Below are 20,595 nucleotides of genomic sequence, written 5' to 3'. Positions count from 1 at the left end.
GCGAGGTGAGTGGCAGTCATGACAGATCCAGCTTGGGGGTGTGCAGGTGGTGGCAGCCATGACAGATCAGCTGGGGTGTAGCAGTGAGTGGCAGTCATGACAGATCCAGCTTGGGGTGTGCAGTGAGTGGCAGCATGACAGATCCAGCAGGGTGTAGCAGTGAGTGGCAGTCGAAGATCCAGCAGGGTGTAGTGGTGGCAGTCATGACAGATCAGCTTGGGGGTGTAATCAGTGAGTGGTAGTCATGACAGATCCAGCTAGGGGTGTAACAGTGAGTGGCAGCCATGACAGATCCAGCTTGGGGTGTAGCAGGTGAGTGGCAGCCATGACAGATCCAGCTGGGGTGTAACGAGTGAGTGGCAGCCATGACAGATCCAGCAGGGTGGTGTAAAGGTGAGTGGCAGTCATAGTCAGCAGGGTGTAACGAGTGAGTGGCAGCCATGACAGATCCAGCTAGGGGTGTAACAGGTGGTGGCAGTCATGACAGATCCAGCTTGGGGTGTACGAGTGAGTGGCAGCCATGACAGATCCAGCTTGGGGTGTAGCAGTGAGTGGCAGTCATGACAGATCAGCAGGGGTGTAACAGGTGGTGGCAGTCATGACAGATCCAGCAGGGGTGTCTGAGGTGGGTGGTATGACAGATCCAGCTTGGGGTGTAGCAGTGAGTGGCAGATCCCGGCTTGGGGTGTGCAGTGAGTGGCAGTCATGACAGATCCAGCTAGGGGTATGCAGTGAGTGGCAGCCATGACAGATCCAGCTTGGGGTGTAACGAGTGAGTGGCAGTCATGACAGATCCAGCTTGGGGTGTGTGAGTGGTGGCAGTCATGACAGATCAGCTTGGGGTGTACGAGTGGTGGCAGTCATGACAGATCCAGCTAGGGGTGTGCAGTGAGTGGCAGCCATGACAGATCCAGCAGGGGTGTGCAGTGGTGGCAGTCATGACAGATCCAGCTAAGGTATGAGTGAGTGGCAGTCTGAGGAATCCAGCTAAGGGTGTAACAGTGAGTGGCAGTCATGACAGATCCAGCTTGGGGTGTAACGGTGAGTGGCAGTCATGACAGATCCAGCTTGGGGTGTACTGGTGAGTGGCAGTCATGACAGATCCAGCTAGGGGTGTTAGCAGTGGTGGCAGTCATGACAGATCCAGCTAGGGTGTAACGGTGAGTGGCAGCCATGACAGATCCAGCTTGGGGTGTCTGAGAGTGGTGGCAGTCATGACAGATCCAGCAGGGTGTAACGAGTGAGTGGCAGTCATGACAGATCCAGCTGGGGTGTAACAGTGAGTGGCAGTCATGACAGATCGCTTGGTGTAACAGTGAGTGGTAGTCATGACAGATCCAGCTGGGGTGTAGCAACAGTGGTGGCAGCCATGACAGATCCAGCTAGGGGTGTAGCAGTAGTGGCAGTCATGACAGATCCAGCTAAGGTGTAACGAGTGAGTGGCAGTCATGACAGATCCAGCAGGGTGTAACAGGGGTGAGTGGCAGTCATGACAGATCCAGCTTGGGGTGTAACAGGTGGTGGCAGCTGACAGATCCAGCTAGGGTGTAACGAGGTGAGTGGCAGTCATGACAGATCCAGCTAGGGGTGTAACGGGTGAGTGGCAGTCATGACAGATCCAGCTTGAGGGTGTAGCAGTGAGTGGCAGCCATGACAGATCCAGCAGGGGTGTAGCAGTGAGTGGCAGTCGCATGACAGATCCAGCTTGGGGTGTAACAGTGAGTGGCAGCCATGACAGATCCAGCTGGGTGTAACAGGTAGTGGCAGTCGCGACAGATCCAGCTTGGGGTGTAGCAGAGTGGTGGCAGTCATGACAGATCCAGCTAGGGGTGTAACGGTGGTGGCAGTCATGACAGATCCAGCTAGGGGTGTAGCAGTGGTGGTGGGTAGCTAGGGAGTTATAGCAGTGAGTGGCAGTCATGACAGATCCAGCTTGGGGTGTAACGAGTGAGTGGCAGTCGTGACAGATCCAGCTTGGGGTGTAGCAGTGGTGGCAGTCATGACAGATCCAGCTTGGGGTGTAACGGTGAGTGGCAGTCATGACAGATCCAGCTGGGGTGTAACAGTGAGTGGCAGTCATGACAGATCCAGCTTGGGGTGTGTAACAGTGAGTGGCAGTCATGACAGATCCAGCTTGGGGTGTACACGAGTGAGTGGCAGCCATGACAGATCCAGCGGGGTGTAGCAGTGAGTGGCAGCCATGACAGATCCAGCTAGGGGTGTAACGAGTGGTGGCAGTCATGACAGATCAGCTTGAAGTGTAGCAGTGAGTGGTGACAGATCAGCTTGGGGTGTAACAGTGAGTGGCAGTCATGACAGATCCAGCTTGAGGTGTAACAGTGAGTGGCAGTCATGACAGATCCAGCTTGGGGTGTAACGAGGTGAGTGGCAGTCATGACAGATCCAGCTGGGGTGTAACAGTGAGTGGCAGCGCCATGCAGATCCAGCTGGGGTGTGGCAGTGAGGTGGCAGTCATGACAGATCCAGCTTGGGGTGTAACGAGTGAGTGGCAGTCATGACAGATCCACTAGGGGTGTAGCAGTGAGTGGCAGTCGTGACAGATCCAGCTTGGGGTGTACGATGAGTGGCAGTCGACAGATCCAGCTAGGGTGTAACAGGTGAGTGGCAGTCATGACAGATCCAGCTTGGGGTGTAGCAGTGAGTGGCAGTCATGACAGATCCAGCTGAGGGTGTAACAGTGAGTGGCAACAGCATCAGCTTGGGGTGTAGCAGTGAGTGGCAGCCATGACAGATCCAGCTAGGGGTGTAGCAGTGAGTGGCAGTCATGACAGATCCAGCAGGGTGTAACGAGTGAGTGGCAGTCATGACAGATCAGCTTGGGGTGTAACAGAGTGAGTGGCAGTCATGACAGATCCAGCTTGGGGTGTAACTGGTAGTGGCAGTCATGACAGATCCAGCTTGGGGTGTAAGGGAGTGAGGGCAGTCATGACAGATCCAGCGGGGTGTAACAGTGGTGGCAGTCATGACAGATCCAGCTTGGGGTGTACGAGTGGTGGCAGTCATGACAGATCAGCAGGGGTGAACGAGTGATGGCAGCCATGACAGATCCAGCTTGGGGTGTAACGAGGTGGTGGCAGTCATGACAGATCCAGCTTGGGGTGTTGAGTGAGTGGCAGTCATGACAGATCCAGCTTGGGGTGTAGCAGTGGTGGCAGTCATGACAGATCCAGCAGGGTGTAGCACGGTGAGTGGCAGTCATGACAGATCCAGCTTGGGGTGTAACAGTGAGTGGCAGTCATGACAGATCCAGCTTGGGGTGTAACAGTGAGTGGCAGTCAGCAAGGGTCGTAGTGGCAGACAGATCCAGCTAGGGGTGTAGCTGAGTGAGTGGCAGTCATGACAGATCCAGCTTGGGGTGTAACAGGTGAGTGGCAGTCATGACAGATCCAGCAGGGGTGTAGGTGAGTGGCAGCCATGACAGATCCAGCTTGGGGTGTAGCAGGAGTGAGTGGCAGTCATGACAGATCCAGCTGGGGTGTAACAGTGATGGCAGTCATGACAGATCCAGCTTGGGGTGTAGCAGTGAGTGGCAGTCATTGACAGATCCAGCTTGGGTGTAGCAGTGAGTGGCAGTCATGACAGATCCAGCTTGGGGTGTAACAGTGGTGGCAGTCATGACAGATCAGCTTGGGGTGTAACGAGTGAGTGGCAGCCATGACAGATCCAGCTTGGGGTAGTAGCAGTGAGTGGCAGTCATGACAGATCCAGCTTGGGGTGTAACGGAGTGAGTGGCGCTGTGACAGATCCAGCTTGGGGTGTGTGGTGGTGGCAGCCATGACAGATCCAGCTGGGGTGTAACAGTGAGTGGCAGTCATGACAGATCCAGCTTGGGGTGTAGAGGTGAGTGGCAGTCATGACAGATCCAGCTGTGTAATGAGAGTGGCAGATGACAGACCAGCTGGGTGTAACGAGAGTGGAATCTGGGGTGTAACGAGAGTGGCAGCAATGACAGATCCAGCTTGGGGTGTAACGAGTGAGTGGCAGCTGGACAGATCCAGCTTGGGGTGTAACGAGAGGGTGCAGCAATGACAGATCCAGCTTGGGTGTAACGAGTGAGTGGCAGCCATGACAGATCCAGCTTGGGGTGTAACGAGTGAGTGGCAGCTAGACAGATCCAGCTTGGGGTGTAACGAGTGAGTGGCAGTCATGACAGATCCAGCTTAAGAACGGGAGAGTGGCAGCCATGACAGATCCAGCTTGGGGGTGTAACGAGTGAGTGGCAGTCATGACAGATCCAGCTGGGGTGTAACGAGAGTGGCAGTCATGACAGATCCAGCTTGTGTAATGAGTGAGTGGCAGTCATGACAGATCCAGCTTGGGGTGTAACGAGTGAGTGCAGCTGGACAGATCCAGCTTGATGAGGAGTGGCAGCTGGACAGATCCAGCTTGGGGTGTAAATGAGTGAGTGGGGAGGTTAGCATGGACAGGGGCTAGACGAGCTTCTGTAAACACACTAGTGAAGGGACTGCACTTAGGCTATGGACCAGCTCCTGTAAAAAGGACTGTACCTAGGGCTATATGACCAGCCCCTGTAAAACACACTAGTGAAGGGACTGTACTCCAGGCTATATGACCAGCCCCTGTAAACACACTAGTGAAGGGACTGTACCTAGGCTATATGACCAGCTCCCTGTAAACACACACTAGTGAAGTGACTGTACTCTAGCTATATGACCAGCCCCTGTAAACACACACTATTGAAGGGGACTGTACTAGGCCATATGACCAGCCCCTGTAAACACACTAGTGAAGGGGACTGTACCTAGGCTATATGACCAGCCCCTGTAAACACACTAGTGAAGGGGAGTGTACCTAGGCTATATGACGAGCCCCTGTAAACACACTAGTGAAGGGGACTGTACCTAGGCTATATGACGAGCCCCTGTAAACACACTAGTGAAGGGGACTGTACCTAGGCTATATGACGATCCCCTGTAAACGCGCTGGTGAAGGGGACTGTACCTAGGCTATATGACGAGCCCCTGTAAACACACTAGTGAAGGGGACTGTACCTAGGATATATGACGAGCCCCTGTAAACACACTAGTGAACGGGACTGTACCTAGGCTATATGACGAGCCCCTGTAAACACACTAGTGAAGGGGACTGTACCTAGGCTATATGACGAGCCCCTGTAAACACACCAGTGAAGGGGACTGTACCTAGGCTATATGACGAGCCCCTGTAAACACTAGTGAAGGGGACTGTACCTAGGCTATATGACGAGCCCCTGTAAACACACTAGTGAAGGGACTGTACTCTAGGCTATATGACGAGCCCCTGTAAACACACACTCAGTGAAGGGAGTGTACCTAGGCTATATGACGAGCCCCTGTAAACACACTAGCGAAGGGGACTGTACCTAGGCTATAAGTGACGAGCCCCTGTAAACACACTAGTGAAGGGGACTGTACCTAGGCTATATGACGAGCCCCTGTAAACACACTAGTGAAGGGGACTGTACCTAGGCTATATAACGAGCCCCTGTAAACACACTAGTGAAGGGGACTGTACCTAGGCTATATGACCAGCCCCTGTAAACACACTAGTGAAGGGGACTGTACCTAGGCTATATGACCAGCCCCTGTAAACACACTAGTGAAGGGGACTGTACCTAGGCTATATGACCAGCCCCTGTAAACACACTAGTGAAGGGGACTGTACCTAGGCTATATGACCAGCCCCTGTAAACACACTAGTGAAGGGGACTGTACCTAGGCTATATGACCAGCCCCTGTAAACACACTAGTGAAGGGGACTGTACTAGGCTATATGACGAGCCCCTCTGTAAACACACACCAGTGAAGGGAGTGCAATTTAGGCTATATGACCAGCCCCTGTAAACACACTAGTGAAGGAAGTGTACCTAGGCTATATGACGAGTCCCTGAACACACTAGTGAAGGGACTGTACCTAGGCTATATGACGAGCCCCTGTAAACACACCCAGTGAGGGGGACTGTACCTAGGCTATATGACTAGCCCCTGTAAACACACCAGTGAAGGGGACTGTACCTAGGCTATATGACCAGCCCCTGTAAACACACTAGTGAAGGGGACTGTACCTAGGCTATATGACCAGCCCCTGTAAACACACTTGTGAAGGGGGACTGTACCTAGGCTGTTTGACCAGCCCCTGTAAACACACTAGGGAAGGGGACTGTACCTAGGCTATATGACCAGCCCCTGTAAACACACTAGTGAAGGGGGACTGTACCTAGGCTATATGACCAGTCCCTGTAAACACACTAGTGAAGGGGACTGTACCTAGGCTATATGACCAGCCCCTGTAAACACACTAGTGAAGGGGGACTGTACCTAGGCTATATGACCAGCCCCTGTAAACACACTAGTGAAGGGGACTGTACCTAGGCTATATGACCAGCCCCTGTAAACAAACTAGTGAAGGGGACTGTACCTAGGCTATATGACCAGCCCCTGTAAATACACTAGTGAAGGGGACTGTAACTAGGCTTATATGACCAGCCCCTGTAAACACACTAGTGAAGGGGACTGTACCTAGGCTATATGACCAGCCCTGTAAACACACTAGTGAAGGGGGCTGTACCTAGGCTATATGACCAGCACCTGTAAACACACTAGTGAAGGGGACTGTACCTAGGCTATAAGGACCAGCCCCTGTAAACACACTAGTGAAGGGGACTGTACACCATAGGTTATTGTAGGAGTGAATATGCTGTATGGATAATGTGGATGTAGACTATTGTTTCATAGTGAAGATAATTGTTTCATTAATCTGTCTGGTTTAACTACCCTAATAGTCGTTATCGCTTGGTTTAACAACCCTAATCATCGTTATCACTTGGTTTAGCCACCCTAATCATTATCACTTGGTTTAACTACCTTAACCATCATTATCGCATGGTTTAACTACCCTAATCATCGTTATCACTTGGTTTAACTACCCTCATTGTCGTTACAGGCACGGAAGACCCAACAGGAACCGCATAGCTCTTCCTGGAGTGTACACTGATCCTGACCTCGGTAGTCCCACCTGAACTACCCATAGAGCTGTCCCTGGCAGTTAACACATCGTTACTGTCACTCTCCAAGCTGTTCGTCTACTGCACCGAGCCGTTCCGCATCCCGTTTGCCGGAAAAATCGACATCTGTTGTTTTGATAAGACTGGGACTTTAACGAGCGATGACTTGGTCGTTGAGGGCGTCGCTGGTCTCGAGTAAGTGTGACCTGGCGGTGGTGGTTTAACCCTTTGAGGAGGATCGTTTAAGATCTCTGGAAAATTCAATAATAATAATAATAATAATAACAATAATAATAATAATAATAATAATAATAATAATAATAATAATAATAACAATAATAATAACAATAATATCAACAATAATAACAATACTAATAACAGCTCAGTAGGTTCAACAGTACCTCATATTACTTGACTTAACCCGAACATAAAAAAAATCTTCGTCTATTTTCACATTTTTGACGTAGGTATAATTGAGTTATTTTACTTTTGGGGCCCAGATTATTACACCAGATTTTAAAAGGTTTCTTGAGGCCCCAGATTATTACACCAGATTTTAAAAGGTTTCTTGGGGCCCCAGATTATTACACCAGATTTTAAAAGGTTTCTTGGGGCCCCAGATTATTACACCAGATTTTAAAAGGTTTCTTGAGGCCCCAGATTATTACACCAGATTTTAAAAGGTTTCTTGAGGCCCCAGATTATTACACACCAGATTTTAAGGTTTCTGGGCTCCAGATTATTACACCAGATTTTAAAAAGGTTTCTTGAGGCCCCAGATTAAATGATATCTCGTACATTGCAGTGGATCGAGTGATGTGGTCCCAGTCACTGAAGCTCCATTGGACACTATACAGGTAAGAAGGTGCTGGTATGTAGTTAGGTTAGGTTAGGGTTTGGTTAGGTTAGGGGTTGGTTAGGTTATCATTCAATAAACACAGCTGTTAATAACCTTATCTAATAGGCACTTAATCCCTAAGCATCACTAACTAGGGGTCGATGTTGTTCCATTAAGGGCGGGAGCGAACTATCAACCTCCACTGGTACAATGAGTTTATTAATTAATTTCACCATAGATCACTTGTAACGAACCTGTAAATACGACCTTCGTTAACCGAGTTATGGCTTCTCGCCTTCTGGATAAGACAAACATTTTATCATCTACCAAAATACAGCTATTAATTACAGCTAGTTCATGTGGTAATAGTAACCCGACAGCTATTAATTTCAGGTGGTAATGTCACTCGCTAGTTCGTCTGGTAATAGTAACACGACAGCTATTAATTACAGCTATTAATTTCAGGTGGTAATGTCACCGCTAGTTCGTCTGGTAATAGTAACCCGACAGCTATTAATTACAGCTATTAATTTCAGGTGGTAATGTCACTCGCTAGTTCGTCTGGTAATAGTAACCCGACAGCCATTAATTTCCAGGTGGTAATGTCACTCGCTAGTTCGTCTGGTAATAGTAACACGACAGCTATTAATTACAGCTATTAATTTCAGGTGGTAATGTCACTCGCTCGTTCGTCTGGTAATAGTAACACGACAGCTATTAATTACAGCTATTAATTTCAGGTGGTAATGTCACTCGCTAGTTCGTCTGGTAATAGTAACCCGACAGCTATTAATTACAGCTATTAATTTCAGGTGGTAGCGTCGTGCCACTCGCTAGTTCAGCTAGAGGACGGGCTAGTAGGTGATCCCCAGGAGAAAGCGACCTTGGCGGCTATTGACTGGACACTAACGAAAGGTAAGATCAGTCACCTGATGCAAGTGATTTAACCCCTTGAGTACAGTGATTTAACCCCTTGAGTACAGTGATTTAACCCCTTGAGTACAGTGATTTAACCCCTTGAGTACAGTGACTCAATTCCTTGGTCACTTGTATGTTGTAACAGTATGATTATAGTCGTTAAGCTGTGGTCATCATTAGTGGTAGTTAGCTGTAGGGAGGGTGGTCATCATCAGTGGTAGTTAGCTATAGGGACGGTGGCCATCATCAGTGGTAGTTAGCTGTAGGGACGGTGGTCATCATCAGTGGTAGTTAGCTGTAGGGACGGTGGTCATCATCAGTGGTAGTTAGCTATAGGGACGGTGATCATCAGTGGTAGTTAGCTGTAGGGAGGGTGGTCATCATCAGTGGTAGTTAGCTATAGGGACGGTGGCCATCATCAGTGGTAGTTAGCTGTAGGGACGGTGGCCATCATCAGTGGTAGTTAGCTGTAGGGACGGTGGTCATCATCAGTGGTAGTTAGCTATAGGGACGGTGATCATCAGTGGTAGTTAGCTGTAGGGACGGTGGTCATCATTAGTGGTAGTTAGCTGTAGGGAGGGTGGTCATCATCAGTGGTAGTTAGCTATAGGGACGGTGGCCATCATCAGTGGTAGTTAGCTGTAGGGACGGTGGTCATCATCAGTGGTAGTTAGCTGTAGGGACGGTGGTCATCATCAGTGGTAGTTAGCTATAGGGACGGTGATCATCAGTGGTAGTTAGCTGTAGGGAGGGTGGTCATCATCAGTGGTAGTTAGCTATAGGGACGGTGGCCATCATCAGTGGTAGTTAGCTGTAGGGACGGTGGCCATCATCAGTGGTAGTTAGCTGTAGGGACGGTGGTCATCATCAGTGGTAGTTAGCTATAGGGACGGTGATCATCAGTGGTAGTTAGCTGTAGGGACGGTGGAATAAACGATAAGCGATTAGTGAACAAAAACCCAAATATGAAATGCTAAACCTCCATCGTTACAGGTGAAGCGGTTATCCCCAGGAAGGGTAAGGCTCCAGGGATGAAGATCTTCCACCGCTTCCACTTCTCCTCACAGCTGAAGCGAATGTCAGTCATCACAGGCTACACTCAGTCTGGATCAGCCGACGTTGTGTACTTGGCAACTGTCAAGGGGGCTCCGGAAACCCTAAGACCCATGGTGAGTTCTTATTGGTCGATGTTGTATAGAACGTGGCCAATTGTATTAGTCTTTATGGATCACCTGAACATTACCCCCCCACCATAGTTTCAGGTTAGGTTAAACTTGGGGTGAGTTCAGGTGAGCACTTGGGGGTTAATCTTCAGGTGAGCACTTGGGGGTTAATCTTCAGGTGAGCACTTGAGAGCACCAGGTGAGCACTTGGGGTTAATCTACAGGTGAGCACTTGGGGTTAATCTACAGGTGAAGCACTTGGGGTTAATCTTCAGGTGAGCACTGGGGTTAATCTTCAGGTGAGCACTTGGGGTTAATCTGCTGTGTGAGCACTTTGGGGGTTAACTGCAGGTGAGCACTTGGGGGTTAATCTACAGGTGAGTTAATTTGGGGGTTAATTCCTGTGAGCACTTGGGGGTTAATCTTCAGGTGAGCACTTGGGGTTAATCTACAGGTGAGTTAATTTAGTTAATCTTCAGGTGAGCACTTGGGGGTTAATCTTCAGGTGAGCACTTGGGGGTTAATCTTCAGGTGAGCACTTGGGGGTTAATCTTCAGGTGAGCACTTGGGGGTTAATCTACAGGTAAGCACTTGGGGGTTAATCTTCAGGTGAGCACTTGGGGTTAATTCTGAGCACTTGGGGTTAATCTCAGGTGAGCACTTGGGGTTAATCTTCAGGTGAGCACTTGGGGGTTAATCCACAGGTAAGCACTTGGGGGTTAATCTTCAGTAGACTTGTGTTTCTATAGATATTCAAAGGATTCTGCTGATTCTATAGAGTTTTTAATGGATTCTGATTGACTTAGATAAGGGATTAGATGATTGATTCCTTTCTTCCAGTTCTCGCCTTTGCCGCTAAATTATGACAGGCATTCTCTAAGTTGTATCGAGTGGGAGCTCCAGCCTTGGCTCCTCGAAGGAAGGGAGTTGGGGAATATTCTGACGAGAAGTAAGCTGCCCGCCTCCTCCTTGACCTACCCTTGGCTCTCTCCTCTCCCTCCTGACCTACCCCTGGCTCTCTCCTCCCTCCTGATCTACCCCTGGCTCTCTCCTCTCCTCCTGACCCACCCCTGGCTCTCCCTCTCCTCCTTGACCTACCCCTGGCTCCTCCCTCCTCCTGACCTACCCCCGGCTCTCTCCTCCTTGACCTACCCCCTGCTCTCTCTCCTCTCCTCCTGACCCACCCCTGGCTTACTCCTCTCCTCCTTGACCTACCCCCGGCTCCTCTCCTCCTCCTTGACCTACCCCCTGGCTCTCCTCTCTCCTTGACTTACCCCTGGCCTTCTCTCCTCCTTGACCTACCCCTGGCTTCTCCCTCTCCCTTGACCCACCCTGGCTCTCCTCCTTGACCTACCCTGGCCTTCCCTCCTCCTGATGTACCCCTGGCTCTCTCTCCTCCTTGACCTACCCCTGGCTTACTCCCTCCTCCTTGACCTACCCCTGGCTCTCTCCTCTCCCTCCTTGACCTACCCCTGGCTTACCCTCTCCCTGACCCCTGGCTCTCCCTCCTCTCCTCCTTGACCCACCCCTGGCTCTCTCTCCTCCTTGACCTACCCCTGCTTCTCTCTCCTCCTTGATCTACCCCTGGCTCTCTCCTCTCCTTGACCCTGGCTCTCCTCTCTCCTCCTGACCTACCCCTGGCTCTCTCCTCTCCTGACCTACCCTGGCCTCCCTGGCCCACAGTGTCATCTACTGACAGTAATCTCAGACTCTGCCCTCCTGTAGGTGTGGAGACGACGCGTGACAGCCTCGAATGACCTGACCTTTTGGGATTCATGATCATCTTGTCCACTGAAGAGAGTTCCAAAGAGGTCATCATGAGATTCTAAGCAAGTTCACATGCTGTAGGTAACACTAGGGGTTGTGTTAGTATATAGAAAGAGAGTTAGTTCAAATGCTGTACATAACACATAATTTGGGGAAATATAACAAGAAGGCTTGGGACTAGTTTAATTAACAGCCCAGGTGGTGGAGAGCCATTTGTATGGGAACACACATACACACACACACACACACACACACACACACACACACACACACACACACACACACACACACACACACACACACACACACAGACAGACACACACAGACAGGATAATAAATGTAAGATCTTAATATCTCTGTATGTCCCCAGGCTGTCATGATTACAGGAGATAACTGGGCTGACAGCCTGCCACGTGGCCAAGGAATTAAGATTCACTCAGAAGAAAACGACTTAATACTTCAGGTGAGTGATTATTGATCATGCTGCTTCCTCGTTAAGGGGTCACTCTACAGGGTGTGTCATAAGTCGATACTGTTGATAATTGTTTGTTCTGTACAGGGTGTGTCATAAGTCATACAATTATGGTGTGTGTGTGTGTGTTAGTTACACCCAGTAAGTACAAATAAGGAGGAGATGTACAGTACAGTATTTATATTATCAGAAAGTTATTGATTAAATTCCTGCCATTTTTATATTCTTTGTCACACACACACGCACACACACACACACACACACACACACACACACACACACACACACACCACATCAAATGATGTGTCTCCGTTAACACTATATATATTGACACGTTTATTACTGTCTCCGTCACACAGAACTACGGAGACGATACCTGGGGCTGGAGAGATTGACGAGCACCAAGATCTCCGCTGCCCCCGCCAACAGTCGGAGGTGTTGGCGATTTCTTCAGAACGACGACTTTTGCATCACAGGAGAGGTGAGTTTTGTCCTTCAGTAAAATAAGTTGTTTTGTTTTCTATAGCTGTCTTGTGTCACTTGTGAGTAAGATACACACACACACACACACACACACACACACACAATGGCGAAATATAAATACAGATGAAGGCTTGGGACTAGTTTACTTGTCCAGGTGGTGAGAGGAACACCCTGAACACACACACACACACACCTAACTCACTTTACAGATAAATAATAAACCATACATAGACTACACAAGCATCTTAAACCCACCTAAACCACTAAATTACTATTCATAACTAAATAAACCAGTTACATACCATACAATAGAGTAAGGGCGACATGAGAAAGAGAACGAGGTGGTTGGGTATTAATTAGGTCTTATGGGTTATCTGAACATTAGCCTCCTCTCCTCTAAACCCAGGTATTTCAGGTGATTAACCTTGCGGGTGTGAGAGGGGGGTGGGGGAGAATCTTCACGTGATCCACAAAGCAAAATTCTGCAAATACGCCATTCGTGGTCTACTTACCTACATCACCGTGGAAAATATCGTTTCGTGTCAATATCCGTGAATATTTTATCTAATACCCTATATGAATTTTTTCCTTAGGTCTTTCGTGGTTAAAAGTCACGCATCCGAAATTCTTCTGGAGATCTGCCTACGTGAAGGTGTTCATGGGTTCTAAACAAAGGAGTTCCGTGATCACGGCCTATAAGAGTCTTGGCTACACTGCCCTCATGTGTGATGGGACAAATGACGCTTGGCTGCTAAAACACGCACAGTGCGTGTGAGTTGTGGTGGTAGCTTGGGCCCACCTGATGATTAGACACCCTAGGTTTATTTTACCTGATTAGACACCCCTAGTTATTTTACCTGATTAGACACCCTTTAATGGTTTTACCTGATTAGACACCTTTAGTTTATTTACCTGATTAGACACCTTTAGTTTTCTATTTTACCTGATTAGACACCCTAGTTTATTTTACCTGATTAGACAATTCTAGTTTATTTACCTGATTAGACACCCCTAGTTTATTTTACCTGATTAGACACTCTCAGTTTATTTTACCTGATTAGACACCTTTAGTTTATTTTACCTGATTAGACACCTCTAGTTTATTTACCTGATTAGACACCCCTAGTTTATTTTACCTGATTAGACACCTTTTAGCTTATTTACCTGATTAGACACCCCAGTTTATTTTACCTGATTAGACAATTCCTAGTTTATTTCTTCTTACCTGATTAGACACCTTTTAGTTTGGTTTTACCTGATTAGACACCCTAGTTTATTTTACCTGATTAGACACCTTTTAGTTTATTTACCTGATTAGGGATACACCCTAGTTTATTTTACCTGATTAGGATACCCCTAGTTTATTTTACCTGATGACACCCTAGTTTATTTTGTACTCTGATTAGACACCCTAGTTTATTTTTGTACCTTGATTAGACACCTTAGTTTATTTTACTCAATAGACACCCCTAGTTTATTTTACCTGATTAGACACCTTTAGTTTATTTATAATTGGATTAGACAATCTTTTAGTTTATTTACCTGATTAGACACCCTCAGTTTATTTTAATACCTGATTAGACTCTAGTTTATTTTACCTGATTAGACACCTTTAGCTTATTTACCTGATTAGACACACCCTAGTTTATTTTACCTGGATTAGACACCTCTAGTTTATTTTACCTGATTAGACACCCCTAGTTTATTTTACCTGATTAGACACCTTTTTAGTTTATTTACCTGATTAGACACCTCAGTTTATTTTACCTGATTAGACACCTTTTAGTTTATTTTACCTGATTGTGACACCCCTAGTTTATTTTACCTGATTAGACACCCTAGTTTATTTTTACCTGATTAGACACCTCCTCTCTAGTTTATTTACCTGATTAGACACCCCTAGTCATTTTTACCTGATTGTATACCTTAGTTTATTTTACCTGATTAGGACACCCCTAGCTTCTATTTTTACCTGGGATTAGACACCTTAGCTTATTTTACCTGATTAGACACCTTTAGTTTATTTTACCTGATTAGACACCCTTAGCTTGGTTTTACCTGATTAAGACACTTTTTAGTTTATTTTACCTGATTAGACACTCAGTTTATTTTACCTGATTAGACAATCTTCTAGTTTATTTTTACCTGATTGTGACACTTTTAGTTTTATTTTTACCTGATTAGACACCTTTAGTTTATTTTACCTGATTAGACACAATTTTAGTTTATTTTTACCTGATACTAGACACTTTTAGTTTATTTTACCTGATTAGACACTTTTAGTTTATTTTACCTGATTAGACACCTCTTAGTTTATTTTACCTGATTAGACACTTTCTTAGTTTATTTTACCGGATTAGACACTTTTAGCTTCGGTTTTACCTGACAGACACCCCTAGTTTATTTTAACGATTGTATCACCCCTAGTTTATTTCCACCCGATTGTGACAATCTTAGCTCTATTCCACCCGATTGTGACAATCCCAGTTTCATTTTACCCGATTGTACACTTCTTAGCTCTATCTTACCCGATTTCAGACACTTCTTTAGCCTATTTTGCACCCGATTGTGACACCTTAGCTTCATTCCTTTTAATCTTCGATTGCATTTACCCCTTTAGCCTATTTCTAATTTGGATTAGACACTTTTGTAGTTTATTTTACCTGATTAGACACTCCTAGTTTATTTTACCTGATTAGACACCTTTAGTTTATTTTTACCTGATTAGACACTTTTAGTTTATTTTACCTGATTAGACACTTTTAGTTTATTTTACCTGATTAATACACCTCAGTTTATTTTACCTGATTAGACACCTTTTAGTTTATTTTCCACTCCTGATTAGACACCCTTAGTTTATTTTACCTGATTAGACACCTCAGTTTATTTTACCTGATTAGACACCTTTAGTTTATTTTCCACTCTGATTGTGACACCCTAGTTTATTTTACCTGGATTTCAGACACCTTTAAATATTCTACCTGATTGTGACACACACCTTTAGTTTATTTTTACCTGGGATTAGACAATCTTTTAGTTTATTTTACCTGATTAGACACTTTAGTTTATTTTACCTGATTGTATTACCTGCTTATTTTACCTGATTAGACAATTTCTAGTTTATTTTACTGATTAGATACCTTTAGTTTATTTACCTGATTAGACACTCAGTTGTTTACCTGGATTAGACAATTTTAGTTTATTTTTACCTGATTAGACACCTTTTAGTTTATTTTACCTGATTAGACAATTTCTAGTTTATTTTACCTGATTAGACACTTTTAGCTTATTTTACCTGATTAGACACTTTCTAGTTTATTTTCCATCTACTTGTGACACTCTCAGCTATTTTTACCTGATTGTATTTACCCTCAGTTTATTTTACCTGATTGTGACACCTTTAGTTTATTTTACCTGATTAGACAATTATCACTAGTTTATTTTACCTGATTAGACACCTCTAGTTTATTTTACTTTGACAGACACCTTTTAGTTTATTTGTACCTGATTAGACACACCCTTAGTTGGTTTTACCTGGGATTAGACACCTTTAGTTGGTTTTACCTGATTAGACACCCCTAGCTTATTTTACCTGATTAGACACCTTAGTTTATTTTACCTGATTAGACAATTCACACTAGTTTATTTTACCTGATTAGACACCACTAGTTTATTTTACTTGATTAGACACCTTAGTTTATTTTACCTGATTATACCTTTTAGTTTTATTTTACCTGATTAGACACCTTTTAGTTTATTTTACTCTGATTAGACACCTTTTAGTTTATTTACCTGATTAGACACCCCCTAGTTTATTTTACCTGGATTAGACACCTTTTAGTTTATTTTTTACCTGATTAGACACCTTATTTATTTTACCTGGGATTAGACACCTTAGTTTATTTTACCTGGATTAGACACCCCTAGTTTATTTACCTGGAATGGTATACCAGTTTATTTTACCTGATTAGACACACCCTAGTTTCTTATTTTACTCTGATGGCCACCTTTTAGTTTATTTTTTACCACATTACCCCTAGTTTATTTTACTGGATACACTTTTGCTTATTTTACCTGATTAGACACTCTTTTAGTTTATTTTACCGGATTAGACAATTTCTAGTTTATTTTACCTGGGATTAGACACCTTTTAGTTTATTTTTACTCATTGCATTGCCTTTTAGCTTTATTTACCATTAGACAATTCTTAGTTTATTTTACCTGATTGTGACACCTTTTAGTTTATTTTACCTTGATTAGACACCTTTAGTTTATTTTACCTGATTAGACACCTTTAGTTATTTTACCTTGATTAGACACCCCTAGTTTATTTTACCTGATTGTGACCCCTAGTTTATTTTTACCTGATTGTACACTTTTAGTTTATTTTTACCTGATTAGACACCTTTTAGTTTATTTTACCTGATTAGACACTCTTAGTTTATTTTACCTGATTAGACAATTTCTAGTTTATTTTACCTGATTAGACACCCTTAGTTTATTTACCTGATTAGACACCCCTAGTTTATTTTACCTGATTAGACACCTTTAGTTTATTTTACCTGATTGTGACACCTTTTAGTTTATTTTACCTGATGACACCTTTTAGTTTATTTTTACCTGGATTAGACAATTCTAGCGGGGTTTATTTTTACCTTGGATTAGAATACCTTAGCTTTATTTTACCTGATTAGACACCTTAGTTTATTTACCTGATTAGACACACCCTAGTTTATTTACCTGAATAGACACTTTCTTTTAGTTTATTTTACCTGATTGTGACACCTTTTAGTTTATTTTACCTGATTAGACACCTTTAGTTTATTTGCACCTGGATTGTGACACCTTAGTTTATTTTACCTGATTAGACACCCTAGTTTATTTTACCTGATTAGACACCCCTAGTTTAATTTTACCTGATTAGGACACCTCCTTAGTTTATTTTACCTGATTAGATACCTTTAGTTTATTTTACCTGATTAGACACCCTCAGTTTATTTACCTGATTAGACACACCTTAGTTTATTTACCTGGATTAGACACCCCTAGTTTATTTTTTTTACTGATTGTGATACCTTAGTTTATTTTTTTACCTGATTGTGACACCTTTTAGTTTATTTTACCTGATTAGACAATTTCTAGTTTATTTTACCTGATTAGACACCTTTAGTTTATTTTACCTGATTAGACACCCTTAGTTTATTTTACCTGGATTGTAGACACCCCCTAGTTTATTTACCTGAATAGACACTTTTAGTTTATTTTACCTGATTGTGACACCTTTAGTTTATTTTACCTGATTAGACACCTTAGTTTATTTTACCTGATTAGACACCCTAGTTTATTTTACCTGATTAGACACCTTAGTTTATTTTACCTGATTAGACACCTCCCTAGTTTATTTTACCTGATTAGACACCCTTAGTTTATTTTACCTGGATTAGACACCTTTTAGTTTATTTTACTCTGATTAGACAATTCTTAGTTTATTTTTACCTGATTAGACACTTAGTTTATTTACCTGATTAGACAATTCCTAGTTTTTATTTTACCTGATTAGACACTTTTTAGTTTATTTTACCTGATTAGACACCTTTTAGTTTATTTTACCTGATTAGACACCTTTAGCTTATTTTACCTGATTAGACACCCCTAGTTTATTTTACCTGATTAGACACCCTTAGTTTATTTTACCTGATTAGACACCCTAGCTTATTTTACCCGATTAGACACCTCTTAGTTTATTTTACCTGATTAGACACCTTTAGTTTATTTTACTCTGATTAGACAATTCTTAGTTTTATTTACCTGATTAGACACCTTTTTAGTTTATTTACTCAATAGACACTTCTAGTTTATTTTACCTGGATAGACACCTTTTAGCTTGTTTTTACCTGATTAGACACCTTTTAGTTTATTTTACCTGATTAGACACACTCAGTTTATTTTACCTGATTGTGACACTCTTTTAGTTTATTTTACTCTGACAGACACCTTTTAGTTTATTTACCTGATTGTGACACCTAGTTTATTTTACCTGATTAGACACCTTTAGTTTATTTTACCTGACAGACACCTTTTAGCTTATTTTACCCGACAGACACCTTTTAGTTTATTTACCTGGATTTCAGACACCCCCTAGCTTTATTTTACCCGATTAGACCCCTTTCAGTTTATTTTACCTGCGATTAGACACTTTTAGCTTATTTTACCTGATTAGACACTCTTTTAGTTTATTTTACCTGATTAGACACCCCTAGTTTATTTTACCTGGATTAGACACCCCTAGTTTATTTTACCTGATTAGACACCTTTAGTTTATTTTACCTGATTAGACAATTCCCTAGTTTATTTTACCTGATTAGACACTCTTTAGCTTATTTACCTGGATTAGATACCCTAGTTTATTTACCTGATTAGACACCCCTAGTTTATTTTTAACACCTGATTAGACACCTTTTAGTTTATTTTTACCTGATTAGACACCTCAGTTTATTATTTTACCTGATTGTGACACCTTTTTAGTTTATTTTACCTGATTAGACACCCTTAGTTTATTTTACCTGATTAGAACACCTTTTTAGTTTATTTTACCTGATTAGGACACCCCTAGTTTATTTTACCTGATTAGACACCTTTTAGTTTATTTTACCTGATTAGACACCCTAGTTTATTTTTACCTGATTAGACACCTTTAGTTTATTTTTACCTGATTAGACACTCCTAGTTTATTTTACCTGATTAGACACCCCTAGTTTATTTACCTGGATTGTGACACCTTTTAGTTTATTTTACCTGATTAGACACCCCTAGCCTATTTTACCTGATTAGACACCTTTTAGCTTATTTTACCTGATTGTGACACCCTAGTTTATTTTACCTGATTAGACACCTTTTTAGTTTATTTTACCTGATTGACACCCCTAGTTTATTTACCTGATTAGACACCTTAGTTTATTTTACCTGATTAGACACCAGTTTATTTTGACGGATTAGACACCTTTTTAGTTTATTTTTTACCTACTAGACACCCCTAGTTTATTTTGTACCTGATTAGACACCTTTAGTTTATTTTTACCTGGATTAGACACCCTAGCTTATTTTACCTGATTAGACACCCCTAGTTTATTTACCTGATTAGACACCTTAGTTTATTTTACCTGGATTAGACACCCTAGTTTATTTTACCTGATTGTGACACCCTTTAGTTTATTTTACCTGATTGTATTACCCTAGTTTATTTTACCTGATTAGACAATTTCTAGTTTATTTTACCTGATTAGACACCTTTTAGTTTATTTTACCTGATTAGACACCTCTAGTTTATTTTACCTGGATTAGACACCCTAGTTTATTTTACCTGATTAGACACCCCTAGTTTATTTTACCTGATTAGACACCCTCTAGTTTATTTTGTTTACCTGATTGTGACACCTTTAGTTTATTTTTACCTGATTAGACACCCTTAGTTTATTTTACCTGGGATTAGACACCCCTAGTTTATTTTACCTGGATAGACACCTTTAGTTTATTTTACCTGATTAGACACCCCTAGTTTATTTTACCTGATTAGACACCTTTAGTTTATTTTACCTGATTAGACACCCCTAGTTTATTTTACCTGATTAGACACCCTAGTTTATTTTACCTAGATTAGACACCCTAGTTTATTTACCTGATTAGACACCTCAGTTTATTTACCTGATTAGACACCCCTAGTTTATTTTCCACCTGGATAAGACACCTTTTTAGTTTATTTTACCTGATTAGACACCCCTAGTTTATTTTACCTGATTAGACACCCTTAGTTTATTTTACCTGATTGTGACACCTTAGTTTATTTTACCTGATTAGACACCTTTAGTTTATTTTACCTGATTAGACACCCTTAGTTTATTTTACCTGATTAGACAATTCTTAGTTTATTTTA

At 43.2% G+C, this 20,595-nt stretch overlaps 1 pseudogene; it reads left to right on the top strand.

Annotated features, from left to right (window-relative positions):
* LOC121856516 overlaps positions 1 to 13,436 on the top strand; it is a 35,384-nt pseudogene extending 21,948 nt beyond the window's left edge.
* The last annotated feature ends 7,159 nt before the right edge of the window (positions 13,437 to 20,595 follow it).

This window comes from Homarus americanus, unplaced genomic scaffold (genome assembly GCF_018991925.1).
Source record: "Homarus americanus isolate GMGI-L3 unplaced genomic scaffold, GMGI_Hamer_2.0 scaffold48252, whole genome shotgun sequence".
Lineage (NCBI taxonomy): Eukaryota > Metazoa > Arthropoda > Malacostraca > Decapoda > Nephropidae > Homarus > Homarus americanus.
The sequence above is the reverse complement of the archived record's forward strand: the minus strand, read 5'-3'. Positions and strand labels throughout refer to the sequence as shown.